Here is a 13,783-nt window from a genome sequence, read left to right on the forward strand (position 1 = left end):
ATTGAGGGGGAGAGGGAGAGAGGGAGAGGAGGGGAGCGAGAGGTATTGAAAGGATAGAGGGAGAGTTAAAAGGGGGAGAGAGAGAGAGAGAGAGAAATATAAAGGAGGGTACGAGGGTGTGGGAGACGGGATTACTGAGGGGGAAAAAAAGGGAATTAGGGAGACAAGAAAAGATAAAGAGACGGGGAGAAGGCAAGAGGAAGGGAAGGGAAGGAATGAGGATATGTGGGGGCAGAGATTTGGGGAGAGGAAGGAGGGAGAGAATGTAAGGCAGCAGGGCAAGATAAAAAAAAAAAAATAGACAGGGAGAAGGGATGAAGAAGGGAGGAGCGAAAGGGAAAGTTAGGGAGACAGGTTAAGGGAAAGAAAGCAAGGGGAGAAGAAAATATAGAAGGAAGAAAGGGAAAGGGAAAGCGAAAGGGAAAGTAAGGGAGACAGGTTAAGGGAGAGAAAGCAAGGGGAGAAGAAAAGACAGAAGGAAGAAAGGAAAGGGAAAGCGAAAGGGAAAGTAAGGGAGACACAGGTTAAGGGAGAGAAAGCAAGGGGAGAAGAAAAGACAGAAGGAAGAAAGGGAAAGAGAAAGCGAAAGGGAAAGTAAGGGAGACACAGGTTAAGGGAGAGAAAGCAAGGGGAGAAGAAAAGACAGAAGGAAGAAAGGGAAAGGGAAAGTAAGGGAGACAGAGGTTAAGGGAGGGAAAGCAAGGGGAGAAGAAAAGACAAATGGAAGAAAGGGAAAGGGTGGGAAAGGAATACAGGATGAGAAGGGAGGGAGGGAGGGAAGGGAAAGCAGAGTAATGAAAAAATAATAATGTTTTCCGTGGCTTTCTCGCTTTTTGGTCAATGTTTTCACCCACGTGCTGTATTGATTAGGACATTTTTCCAACATTTTTGCGTAGCGCTACTGAATATATTGTGTGGTCCGCTCTCCCCCACGCACCCCCTACCTCCCCCCCCCTCAGCTCACCTCTCCCAGACACCCCTTATGGTACCTTTTGTCCACCTGCCACGCCTCCTCGCTCCTCACCTGCCCTCACCTATTGCCTCACGTACCCTCTCCGCCCCTCCCTCCTCTCCCTCCTCCATTACCCGCTCTATTGTTGCCTCATTCTTCCTCCCCTTTGCCTCCATTCAGATACTCTTCCCTAACTTTCCTTCATTTTCTTCCATTTGCCTAACCCCCCCTCCCCCCCCGTGCACACCAAGTCCTCTTCCTGCTTCTCCTTCTCTTCCTTCTTTTCCTCTCTCTCCCTTTGCCTGCCTCCCGTTCCACTTTCCTTACCGTCTCAGTCCCTTCCTTCCTTCCTTCCTTCCTTCCTTCCTCTCTCCGTGCCAGATTTCCTTCTCTCTGTTCTCCCTCCTTCCCTTCCTCCCTCCTCACCTCCGCACTTCCTTCCTACATCCGCCTCCTCCTCCTCCTCCGTCCCCCACTTCTTCATCAATTCTTCCCACTCTCCCTCCTTCCCTCCCCCATCCTCCTGCGATGTGCTGTCTCAAGGGTCGATATTAACGGGTATTGGTATTGGCTGTACGTCTCTTCGGCCACCCGTGACTCATCTTCGTTATGCTAGACCAACACACGCACCCACACACACAAACAGGTACACACACACACACACACACACACACACACACACACACACACACACACACACACACACACACACACACAAACAGCTATATACACACAAGCAGGTATATACACACACACACACACACACACACACACACACACACACACACACACACACACACACTGACGCATCAAAATTCATATACTCTTTGTTTGTGGGGAAGTTTGACATTTTTTTTTTCTTGTTTTGTTTTCTCCCTCTGCATTTCTCGATTTCGGATGTCTCGATCGTGTCTCCTCCCCCCCCTCCCTCCACCCCCCCCTCTCTCTCTCTCTCTCTCACACACACACACACACACACACACACACACACAGACTTCACACATTTCACACACATTTCACACAGACGCCAACAACAATTTACTGGAAATTGAGGATCAGGCTATATGCATCATAAGAGAGAGAGAGAGAGAGAGAGAGAGAGAGAGAGAGAGAGAGAGAGAGAGAGAGAGAGAGAGAGAGAGAGAGAGAGAGAGAGAGAGAGAGAGACGGGGGGGCATATTTTAAAACATTTCGACGCCCAATCATAACATATTTGAAACGGTTTTCGTTGAAGTCTTGGGCGTTTCCGGAGGTAGTTTAATGTCACCGGTGGTAGTTTGACCCTTCTTCTGTATCAAGAACCTAAAACAACACTCATTAGAACCTGATTGATCTCCTTTTTGGCCTCTTGATAATGTTGATGTAAGAGGTTGAAACGTCTGAGAATACCAGCCTCTAGGATCGTATTGCAAGACACTTCACTGCCCAAGAATACATATTTGACAAGGCTTGCGTATGAGCTGTGGGCATTAACAGGAGTAGTTCTATGACCCTGGTTGTAGTTTGACCCTTCTTCTGTACCATAAACCTGAAGAAACACTCATTAGAACCCGACTGACCCCCTCTTTGACATTTATAAATAGTTGATGTGAGAAGCGAATGTGTTTTATAATACCAACCAAAATTTTAGTGTCGATGGAAGGTATGGACGGGAAATGTGAAGATAAATGAAGCGAGTGGATTTAAAAGGAAAAAGAAAGGATTGGTCATTAACAGAAGTGCAGTGAGAGAGCGACAGCGCAACCGATATGGGGAAAAATGAAGACGAGGAGCAGAGGAGAAGCGGATATGGCGGAGCGAAGACGGAAGGAGTGACGGATGAGTCGATGGAGGAGGAGAAAAAGCAGAGGAAGAAAAGATGAGGAGGAGGAGGAAGCAGGGAATCGCGAGTTAATGAGAAAACGGTGGATGATGAAAGAGAGGGAGATAAAAAGATGCTGTCTAGATGGGAGTGAGAGACAGACAGACAGACAGATAGATAGATAGATAGATAGACAGACAGACAGACAGATAGATAGATAGATAGATAGACAGACAGACAGACAGACAGATAGATAGATAGATAGATAGACAGACAGACAGACAGACAGACAGACAGACAGACAGACAGACAGAGTTATCTAATCCCCATTATGCGTCCGCTCACCCATAACCAGCGGGAAATGATGGGTAGTTACCGGCCGTAAAAAAAAAAAAAATGGGCTTACAACCCACCCACAGAACTGCCACGCGAGGGAGTGTGTCAAGGCCGCGCGGATCCTCCTTCTGGTGATGGCTTGTGACGTCACGCAATGGAGGGCAATTAGTGGGTGGCTTGTCGGTTATTAAGCCATCAATAACACCAATCAGGGATGCATAGGGAAGAATGGGGGAGGGGGAGAGGAGGGGGAGGCTGCGTGGAGTGTTTGATGATTTGATATATGTGTGTGTGTGTGTTTGTGTGTGTAGGGGGGGTGGGGGGGGGACGGTGTTGCTTTCCGAATTAGGTTTATGCTGATGGTGATGATTATAATGAGTCGTATTGGCATAGTAGGATTCTAATTAATTAATAATCTGCATTAATCCCTCTGTGATGTTGTTTCCTCTGTGTGTGTGTGTGTGTGTGTGTGTGTGTGTGTGTGTGTGTGTGTGTGTGTGTGTGTACATTTCCAAGGTTTGTTTATATTTTTTCTCCTTTAAAGTGAATTGCCTCTCCCTCTCTCTTCTCCTCCTCCTCCTCCTCCTCCTCCTCCTTCTCCTCCTCCTCCTCCTTCTCCTCCTTTTACCACCTTTATTTGATTTCGTCATTCAATTTGTTTTCTTTCTCATCTTCTTTCTCCTTCTTTTTTTCCCATTTGTTTTCTTTTACTCAGGTTCCTTTATTGCAATCTCTCTCTCTCTCTCTCTCTCTCTCTCTCTCTCTCTCTCTCTCTCTCTCTCTCTCTCTCTCTCTCTCTCTCTCTCTCTCTCTCTCTCTCTCTCTCTCTCTCTCTCTCTCTCTCTCTCTCTCTCTCTCTCTCTCTCTCTCTCTCTCTCTCTCGACCTCCATACATTTATTTATCGCCAGTCTCTCTGTTCTGCCTCACATCAGTTTTACGGGAACATTCATTTTTCTAACGTTTGCAGAGGGGAATTGAAATATGCCTCTTTGTCCCTTTAACACGCGCTACAGAAAGGTTCCCGCGCCCCTGCCTCCCTTTGCGTCCGGGTTCGGCGCAGAGAACGGCATTGACAAGGCCTTTTATGTGTCCTTAGCCCGCCACGCATTTTTGTTTTGAAGTGTGATTTTTTGTTTTGTTCTGGGGGAATGGTTGTGATGGTTAGGGGGGTGACTATGTGTGTGTGTGTGTGTGTGTGTGTGTGTGTGTGTGTGTGTGTGTAGCTGCAGAGGGCATTAACTCTTGCGAAGTAGGACATGATTGGAATAAGGAAGGAAGAAACGAAGGAAGGAATGAAGGAAACAGGGAACGAGATAATGGAGAGAAGGAAGGAGGAGGAATGAAAGGCAAGAGTCAATGATGGAAAATAGGAAAAGGTAAAAATCAGGAAGGCGGTAGAGGAAAGTAAAAAAGGAACAAATAAATGGAAAAAAAGAGAAAGAATGTAGGTTGGTTGGGAGGGAGGGAGGGAGGTATAGGAGAGACTACGGAAGAGCATGCAGTAATGAAGGGAGTGAAAGAGTTTATGAGGACGACACAGTATTGAATGCCTGACGCCTCCTCCCTTACCCATGAGCAAACGAGGAGGAGGAAGAGAAGGAGGAGGACAAGGAAGAGGAAGAGGAAGGCGGCAGCAGCGTTGGAATAATTAAAGTCTGATTGACCTGGATATGACGACGTTCCTCTCCTTTCTGCAAGCCACTTCGCTCCTTTGTGACCTTGAACTGACCTGCAGGAAGGGTACACACGTAGGCGACAGGTGTGCGGTGGGGTATTAGTGGGCAGGTGGGCAGGTGGGTGGTGAATTAGAGTTAGTGAATGGTCTTGTCATACTGGAAGACGGTGAATGAAGAACTAATACGAGGGAGAGAGAGAGGGAGGGGAGTTTACGTACGAAGAAAAGAAGGAGGAGGAGGAGGAGGAATGGAGGGAAGCTTTAAGGTATGAGAGGATCGGGAAGAGAAACGTAAGATTGAAGATTGAGAGAACATTGGGGAGAAAGAGAAAGGGAGGAAGGAGGGGAAGGAGGGAGCCTTAAGGAATGAGAGGAGTAAGGAGGAGGAGGGGGTCGATGGGAAGGAAAGTAGGACAGGAAGCTTGTGAGAGAGAGAAGTTAAAGGGTTGGAGAGAGAGAGAGAGAGAGAGAGAGAGAGAGAGAGAGAGAGAGAGAGAGAGAGAAGAGAAGAGAAGAGAAGAGAAGAGAAGAGAAAAAAGTAAGTGTGAGTGAGAGAAAAAAGAGAAGAAGGAAAAAAATAGGAATGAGAAAAAAGAATCCGAAGAAAATTGAAGAAAAAAAGAAGAAAAGAAAGGAAAAAAAGAAATAAGCTTGCGTGGGAAAGCCTTAAGAGCGAGCTGGAGGAGAGGGAAAGAGTGCAAGGAAAGCCTAAGGAGTGCGGGGAAGGACAACAAGGGGACATGAAGCAAACTTTACGAGGGAGGGAGAAGGTGTGAGTGGAAAGATCAAGGAGCGAAGGAAAGGAAGGAAAAACACGTTACCGGTGGGAGAAAAAGGGGAGACATAAGGAAAACTGAAGGAAAGTATAATAAAGTAATCGCCCAAGTATATCTAACCTTTTTACTCCCCCTCCCAAATTAATTAGCAAATGGGCGTACCTGTGTAATTTTGGGGCCAGGTAAACTGAGTATGGGAACGGAGAATTCGGAGCACGGTCAGCTATATAGCCTTTTCACTCTCCCTCTCTCTAGTTAATCAGTAAATGGGTGTGTATATATATCTGGGGAAGGTGAACTGCGCATGGAAACAAAGTACTTAGCATATTATTTTTACTCTGCGCCATACGACCTCTGCAGTTTTTTTTTTTTTTTTTTTTTTTACAGCTAAGGAAACAACAGCTCAAGGGCAACAAAAAAAAAGTAAAAAAAAAAAATGCCCGCTAATTGCTGTTCCCACAAAGACAAAAGTAACAAGTGGCCAAAAGAGAGGTCAATTTGAGGCGCCTTGACCCTACAACTCAAGCAATAGTATTTTTTACAGTATGAGCAGCAGAACGTAACAAACAGCAAAAAAAAAAAAAAAAACGCAAAACATGAAATAAAGAAAGTTTTGCAGTGGGGTTTAGTTTGAGGGATAGAAGAGTTCATTTGACCAGAAAAAAAACGACTCTACTTTTTTTTCACAGCAAAGGAGACAGTTCAAGGGGAAAAAAAAAAGGAAAAAAAAGGAAAAAATAATGAAAAAAAAGCCCGCTACCACCCACAGCCTGTTTGTTAATTAAATGTAGAGGATTGTATAGACGAATTTTATGGAGCTGACAAGTATGGGTTCGGTAAAGCATCTATCTATCTTTATCCATATATCTAACTATGTGTGTGGAATAGATAAATATATGTGGATGGAAAACTCAAATATATAACCTGTTCTATCTATCTATATCTATCTATATCCATCTATCTAACTATGTGTGTGGAATTGCCAGATATGTGTGGAATAGCTAAATATGGGTGGGTGAAGAGTCAAATTTCAAAGCTATTCTGTCTATCTATATCTATCTTCAACTATCTAACTATGTGTGTGGACTATCTAACTGTGTGTGTGTGTGTGTGTGTGTGTGTGTGTGTGTGTGTGTGTGTGTGTGTGAGTGAGTGGAATAATTAAAAATATGCGGATGAAAAAGCATTACATCAACCCCTTCACTCTCCCTCTCACTAAACGGGCGCACCTGTATAAGCTTGGGCAGGTGAACTACGCACGAGAAGCAGAAAGTCACATTGGGTCGACCTTTTACCCTCTCAAAGGCTTATACTAAAAGGCTGCTCCGCGCTGAAGGATTAAAGGGCTCCCAGCATCATTAGGGAGAGACTTTATCCGTAGCCTCGTCCTGCTCATTGTTCTAGGGGTGAGGGGACAGAATTGGCCCTTGAAGCCGCTTAATTGACTGAAATATTCGCTTATACTTCAGTTAACGGTTGATTGGCCAGTGTAGGGCGGTGGTGATGGTGGTGATGGTGGTGATGTCCGTCTGTCTGTCTATCTGTCTGTCTGTATATTTCTCTCTCTCTCTCTCTCTCTCTCTCTCTCTCTCTCTCTCTCTCTCTCTCTCTCTCTCTCTCTCTCTCTCTCTCTCTCTCTCTCTCTCTCTCTCTCTCGCGTGGGTTCATTAATTATGACCTTTATACTGGATATGAATTTATTATTTCGCATGAATTATTTTGCTTTCGTCCGGTGACTTTGTGTACTCGGTGTTTTTATACGTGAGTGGGTTTGTTTGTTTGTTTGTTAATGTGTGTGTGTGTGTGTGTGTGTGTGTGTGTGTGTGTGTGTGTGTGTGTGTGTACCTGCGATGCGACATACACAAGAAAAAGCGAAACACAAACACATTATTCATCTCACTCACTCTTTCCCTCAACTTAACATCGTCTTTTTTTTCTTTTTTTTTTCTCTCCCATCTTACCGTCATGTCGTGCCTCCAAAACCCTCGTCGCTTCGCTTCATCTTCATCCTCCAGTGACCCCTTCCTTCCTTCCTCTCCTCCTTCCCTTCAGTTTCGCCTCAGTTCTCCCTCAGGCCACAAGTCACCCACCCTCCGCCCTTGTTCCTGCCTGCCTTGCCTTCCTTTGCGTCCTCCGTGCATCCCAAACTTTCATTATTCTGCGTGCGTGTTTTCAGCTTAGCCCAAGACACCGAAGTCACCCCTGAGAGCCTCTTCGCGACCCTCTTCTGTTTCCTCTGATCACTCAAATAGTAATGGTTTTAAGGGTTCCAGGCTGCCATAAAGGTTTTCAGGGGTATTTATTTTTTGCTATGCCTCTGTTTCCCCTCCTACAGTATTCCTTTTTTTCATTGTTATGGTTTTGTTTTCGTTGTGATTTTTTTTTTCTACCTCCTCAGTCGTTTTCTGTAATCTTGCTTCCGCCTACCCGTTCCTCCCTCTGGCGTTTTACTTTTTCCTTGTTTTACTTTTTCTTGCGTTACTTCCTTGTTTTTCTATCTGTCTTGCCTCCGTTTCCCCGTTCTTCCCTCTGGCTCTTTCCTCTTTTTGTCCTCGGTTTTCCTTTTTCCTTCTCTACTTTCATGTTTTTTTCTATATCTTGCCTCCGTTTCCCCGTTCTTCCCTCTGGCACTTTCCTTTTTTTTTGTCATCGGTTTTCTTTTTTCTTTCTCTACTTTCATGTTTTTCTATCTGTCTGTCTTGCCTCCGTTTCTCTGATCGTTCCTGCGGCTCTTTCCTTTTTCAATCTAGTTTTCCTTTTTTCCTGCATTACTCTCATGTTTTTCTTTCCTTAGAGTTGTGTTTTTAGTCATACCTCCCTCCTCCCTCCACCCTCCCTCATCGTTCCTCCTTCCTACCCCTGTTTCCCTAATCTAATTTTCCTTCCCTAGCTGACGTTAGGTTTACAGGAGTCGGCTTCGTGTAGACTCATGTTGTCCTTGTGTTCCTCTCCACGGTGTTGTAACCTTTCATATCCTTCCCTGTTCTCTCTTCCGTCCCTATTGTTTTCATTTTGTTAGTCGCTGTTTCCTTTATTTCTTGATCTCATCCTTGACTTCTTCTTTCTTGGCTTTCTTTCCTTACTTACCTTTTCTTCATCTCCCTTTTTTTTTAGTACCCCTTTCCTTTCCTTCTTGATCTCTTACTTGACTTCTCCTTTCTTTCTTCTTTACCTTTCCTTGATCTCCCTTTTCTTTTTTCTTTTTTCTTTTAGTACCCCTTTCCTTTCCTTCTTGATATCTTACTTGGCTTCTCCTTTCCTGGCTTTCTTTCTTTACCTTTCCTTGATCTCCCTTTTCTTTTTTCTTTTTTTTATTTAAGTCCCCCTTCCCTTTCCTTCTTGATCTCCTCCTTGGCTTCTTCTCACAATCATTCTTTCTTTTCCTGGTTTGCCTTTCTCTGTATTCCTTTCCTTGTTCTCCTCCCTTTTGTCCCTTTTCTTATTACAGCCTCCTTCCCCTCTTCTGTGTATCTCTTCCTTTTCTTCTCTATACATTCCGTTTCTTCGCTTTCCTTCCTTCCATACCATTCCCTGTTCTTCTCCCTTTTGTCCCTTTCCTTTTCTTTCATATGCCGGTCTCCTTTTCCTCTTTTGTGTATCTCTTCCTTTTCTTCTCTATACATTCCTTCCTCCCTTTCCTTGTTTTTCCTTACTTACTTACCCCTTCCTGATCTCCCTTTTGTCCCTTTCCTTTTCTTCTTATATGCCGGCCTCCTTCCCTCTTCTGTGTATCTCTTCCTTGATATCTTAGCACATTACTTCTTCCCTCTCCTTTTTTTCCCTTCCTTACTTACCCCTTCCTGTTCTCCTCCCTTCTGCCCCTTTTCTTTTCCTTTTATTAGTCCCCCTTTCCTTTCCTTCTCAATCTCTTCCTTGACTTCTTAGCACATTCCACCTTCCCTTTCCTTGTGTGTCTTCTCCCCTACTTCTTCACACTCTCCTCCTTCCCTTTCGTTGTTTCCCTTCCTCTGTACCCTTTCCTTTGCATCCCTTTACCTCTTAGCGCCATTTCTCTTCCCTCGCTTAAAAACAACGCCCTCTCTACTCCGCCTATTGCGCCCCTCTCTGACCCTAGATGCCTCCCCTTCCTCTTCCTCCTCCTCCTCCTCCTCCTACTCCTTGGTAACTCCTCTCGTAATGGTATTTGGTGTCTTAATGGAGCCTCGAGGTCGGTGCATGGTCGAGGAGAAGCATACCTGAGAGAGAGAGAGAGGGAGAGGGAGAGGGAGAGGGAGAGGGAGAGGGAGAAGGAGAGAGTCTATAGGATCAAAGTCTCCTTTTTTATTAGGTGAGATTGTCCCTTTATTGCCATTCTGACGGGAAATGGAATCCAATACTCTACATTTTTCATATTTGTTTGTATCTTCTCCTCGTCTCCATCCGCTGTTTATAGGATCCAAGTCTTCCTTTATTCTTTTTTTTTTTTTTTTTTTTTTTTGCCATACTGACGCGAAGAGGAATCCAATACTCTACGCTTTTCATATCATCGTCCTGCCGCTGTTTATAGAATCCAAGTCTTTTTTATTCTCCTTTTTTTTTGTTACATCCTCTTTCTGTTGTCATCCTGCAGAGAATTGGATCTTTTATAGACATTTTCTTTCCTCTGTTTGCTTACTCTTCTCTTACTTTGCCGGGAATAGACTCGCTGTTTTTTGTCTTCTTTTTTTCTTTATTTTTCGTTTTTTTTTGTTGTTGTTGTTGTTGCATCCCCCCTTTATTCATTTGTATTTTTTGTTTGTTTCCATTGTACCGCCGTTTATAGGATCTAAGTCCTTTTATACTTCTATTTTTATTGTATCCTCTTTCTGATGTCATCGTGCGGAGAATCGAATCCCTTATATCCCTTTTCCTTCCTTTTGGTTGTGTTTATTCTTTCTTCTTACATTGCTGGGAACACTCCACGTTTTTGTTTTCCTTTTTCCTATATATATTTTTGTTTTTTTTCTTGTCTCCCCTTTTTGTCGGCGGCTGTGAATCGTCTATTTTCCGCGCGTTGGCTCTCAATTTACTGTGACTGGCGGATTCCCCGAAGTCCCCGCGTCTTTATACTTAGCGAGGAGCTCTTCTCTCCGCGGCTTTGCTCCTCCCTCCAGCCAGCTCTCGGCCCCCCAAGTCCTTATCGTCCTCCTCGTTTCCCTCCTCTTTCTCTTTCCCTGCTCCCCCTTCCTCCCTCCCCCTCTTCCACCACCTCCATCTCCTTCTCTTTCTCTTCCTCCTATTTTTCCCTCTCCAGGTTTTCTTTGTCCTCGTTTTTGTTTACCTTCTCCCTTTCTCTTATCACAATTTTCTTTCTTTGTCTCCTCCTCCTCTATCTCCTCTTCCTTTTTATACTCCCTCTGCTCCTCCTCCTCCTCCTCCTTTTCCTTTTCCTCTTCTTTCTTCACGAACCAAACACCTTTTCCTGCCATTCCTTTCTTTTCCTCCTACTCCTCAACCTTTTTTTGTGGCTTCCTTCCTCTGTCCTCGCTCCTCCTCCTCCTCCTCCTCCTCCTCCTCCTCCTCCTCCTCCTCCTCCTCCTCCTCCTCCAGAGCCTTCACAGTATCATCCACTCAAGCGCTCCATTCCAAATCTTCCCAATTCCCAGTTCCCATGAGCCCCGATTCCCCCACATTCCCTTTCCTCGCATGTCTCCTTCTCCTCCCTCCTTCTCCTCCTCCTCCTCCTCCTCCTCCTCCTATTATCATATTCGCCATGTCTTTTATATCCCTCAGACTCATTTTTTACCCTCTTTGTCTTCTTATGTATACCCAATTTAACTTCCTCTTCCTTCCCTCTTCTATTTTTTTGTTTATTTTCCCTCTTTTCTCTTCCTTTCTTCCCTTTCTGCCCTCTCCGTCTCCATACTGCTTTTCTCACCTGTTCTTGTTTTTCCTTCAACTTTATTTTTGTACTTTTGTCCTTTTCTCTTTTGTTTCAGTATTTTTCTCTTCTGTATCCTCATTCAAGTTTTCCATTTTCATTTATGGTTTTTTTATCATCGTTCTCGTTCCCTTCTCTTTTTTGTTCCTTTTCTTTCGCATCCCTCATTTTCACTTCCCTTTTTCCCTTGTGTCATCCCTTTTTCTATTACTCCATTTTCTCCGTTATATATATTTTTCCTTTTTCCTTTACTCACCTTTTTTTAGTGTTGCTTTCTCTTCACGTTTTTCTCCATTATAAGTTTTCTCCCTTCTACCCCTTCTCTTCCCTTTCGTCAGTGCCCTGCTTGAACCCTTCTCTTCGTTTTCTTCACTCCCCCCCTTCTCATCTCCCTGCCATCCCCAGCATCCCACACACCGTCCTCTAATCCCCGCCGTCATCAGCGGGGATACGACGCCATCACTCAGCGATACTTTCATAACCGCGAACTTCTGACACTTGAGGGACCCATGACAGCAACCGTTAACGTTAGTCCGAGAGGCCGCCGAAAAGAACAGCTATCAGTGGTTATCCCCCATCCAGCATCACGGTCATGAGGCGAGAGATTCAGGTGTGAGCGGTCGGGGCATTGGGTTATCATCGTTATTATTATGAGACGAAACAGTTTGAGAAGGAGGAGTTCGTGTTCAGAAGCCGCCCAAACGCAGCCCACACCACCACATTCGGCAACGCTTTCAATGTTTTGCTGTGTTGTGTTGTGATGGGGAGGGGCTGGAGGTGTGTCAGGCTGTGGTGTGATGGATTGTGTTATGCTGCGTGTGATGAAGCGGTCCTGGGTGTTGTGTTAGGTTGTGTTGTTATACGTTATGGGTTGTGTTACGTTTTGCCGTGCTGTGGCGTGTTGTGCTGTTAAAGGGAGGTGCTAGGTGTTGTTATGGACTGTGCTATACTGTCTTTGGTGGGTTACGCGCTGCTGTGGTGAGATGTGTTGTGCTGTGAAGGGGAAGGTGTTGCGTAGTGTTGTCTAGTGCTCCGCTGCTTCCTCTGTCAACGTCTGCGTGTCTCAAGAGCCCGTCAGTAGCATTGTTTATTTAGGATCCGATTCCGTTTGTCTTCCCCAGGAGTAGATGGAGTAAACAACTGATTAATCGATTGGCGGAGAGATGGATGGCAGGGAAGGAGGATAAAAGATGATTATGTTTCTCGTTGTTTTTATCTGCCTGGCTTGGGAGGCTGCCAGTAGCAATGTTTATCTAGGTTCTGATTCCATATAACACGCCAAGGGTAGATGAGAGATTAGTCGATTTGTGTATAGATGGACGGCAGAGATGGGTAGGTGGAGGATGGGCTTATCGCGTTAGGGTTTCAGTGTATTGGATAGGTTTCGATTCTGTAGTCAATTAAATTCTGCCGGTATCACTACTACTACTATTACTACTGCTGTTACTGCTGCTCAACGGTGCCAGATTGTCGTACTCAGCCGCTTATATTTCCCGACTTCCTACCCCAAAACTGTCTTCTGGGCTCCGATAACGAAACTCATTTATAGTTATCGTTAAAAGAGTTAGATCCTGATGGTTCTTGGCAATAGTAAGGCGTCAGAAACCGGTAAATACTGTGCTCTGAGTACGGTAATCTGGCAACGGTGCTACTACTACTACTACTACTACTACTACTACTACTACTACTACATACATATACACTACTGGTACGCCTCGCTCAGGTCCTCCGTGTTGTTGATGTGCGGCGGTGTGCGTGAGGCAGGCACTAAGGGCGGCTCCAATGAGGTGTCAGGATGAGGATGGGCGCCGCCTCGTCAGGTGTGGCGTGCGGCGTCCTAATCCTGAGCCGTGATGCTGCATGCCAAGCCCTTCCTTCCCTGCAGCTTCCTTCTCGCATCTTCTCCGTTTTCCTTATCCTCCTCCTTCTCGCATCTTTCTTCTCTCCTCTTCTCCCTCCTCTTCCTTATCCTCCTCCTCCTCCTCCTCCTCCTGGTCTGTCTTTGTGTCATGTCCTTCTGTCCATCCGCCCCTCTCCTCCTGTTCTCTTGCCTTTACGTTGTCTTCTCCTCTTCTCCTCTTCTCCTCTTCTCCTCCTACTCATCTTCTGGTCTATATCATCGTACTGTTTTCCTCTCCTTTCCTCCTTCTTCTCCTCTCAATTTTCTCTCTTCTCCTTTCCTCCTCCTCATTCATACATTCGCGTTCTGTTCTTGGTTTTACTCTACCTTATTTTATTGTTTTTCGTTCTTTATCTTTCTCCATTTTCCTTTCTCCTCCTCCTCCTCCTCCTCCGTCCACGCACACATTATCACACACACACACACACACACACACACACACACACACACACACACACACACACACACACTTTTTACCATAG

Source organism: Eriocheir sinensis, chromosome 35, assembly GCF_024679095.1.
Source record: "Eriocheir sinensis breed Jianghai 21 chromosome 35, ASM2467909v1, whole genome shotgun sequence".
NCBI lineage: Eukaryota > Metazoa > Arthropoda > Malacostraca > Decapoda > Varunidae > Eriocheir > Eriocheir sinensis.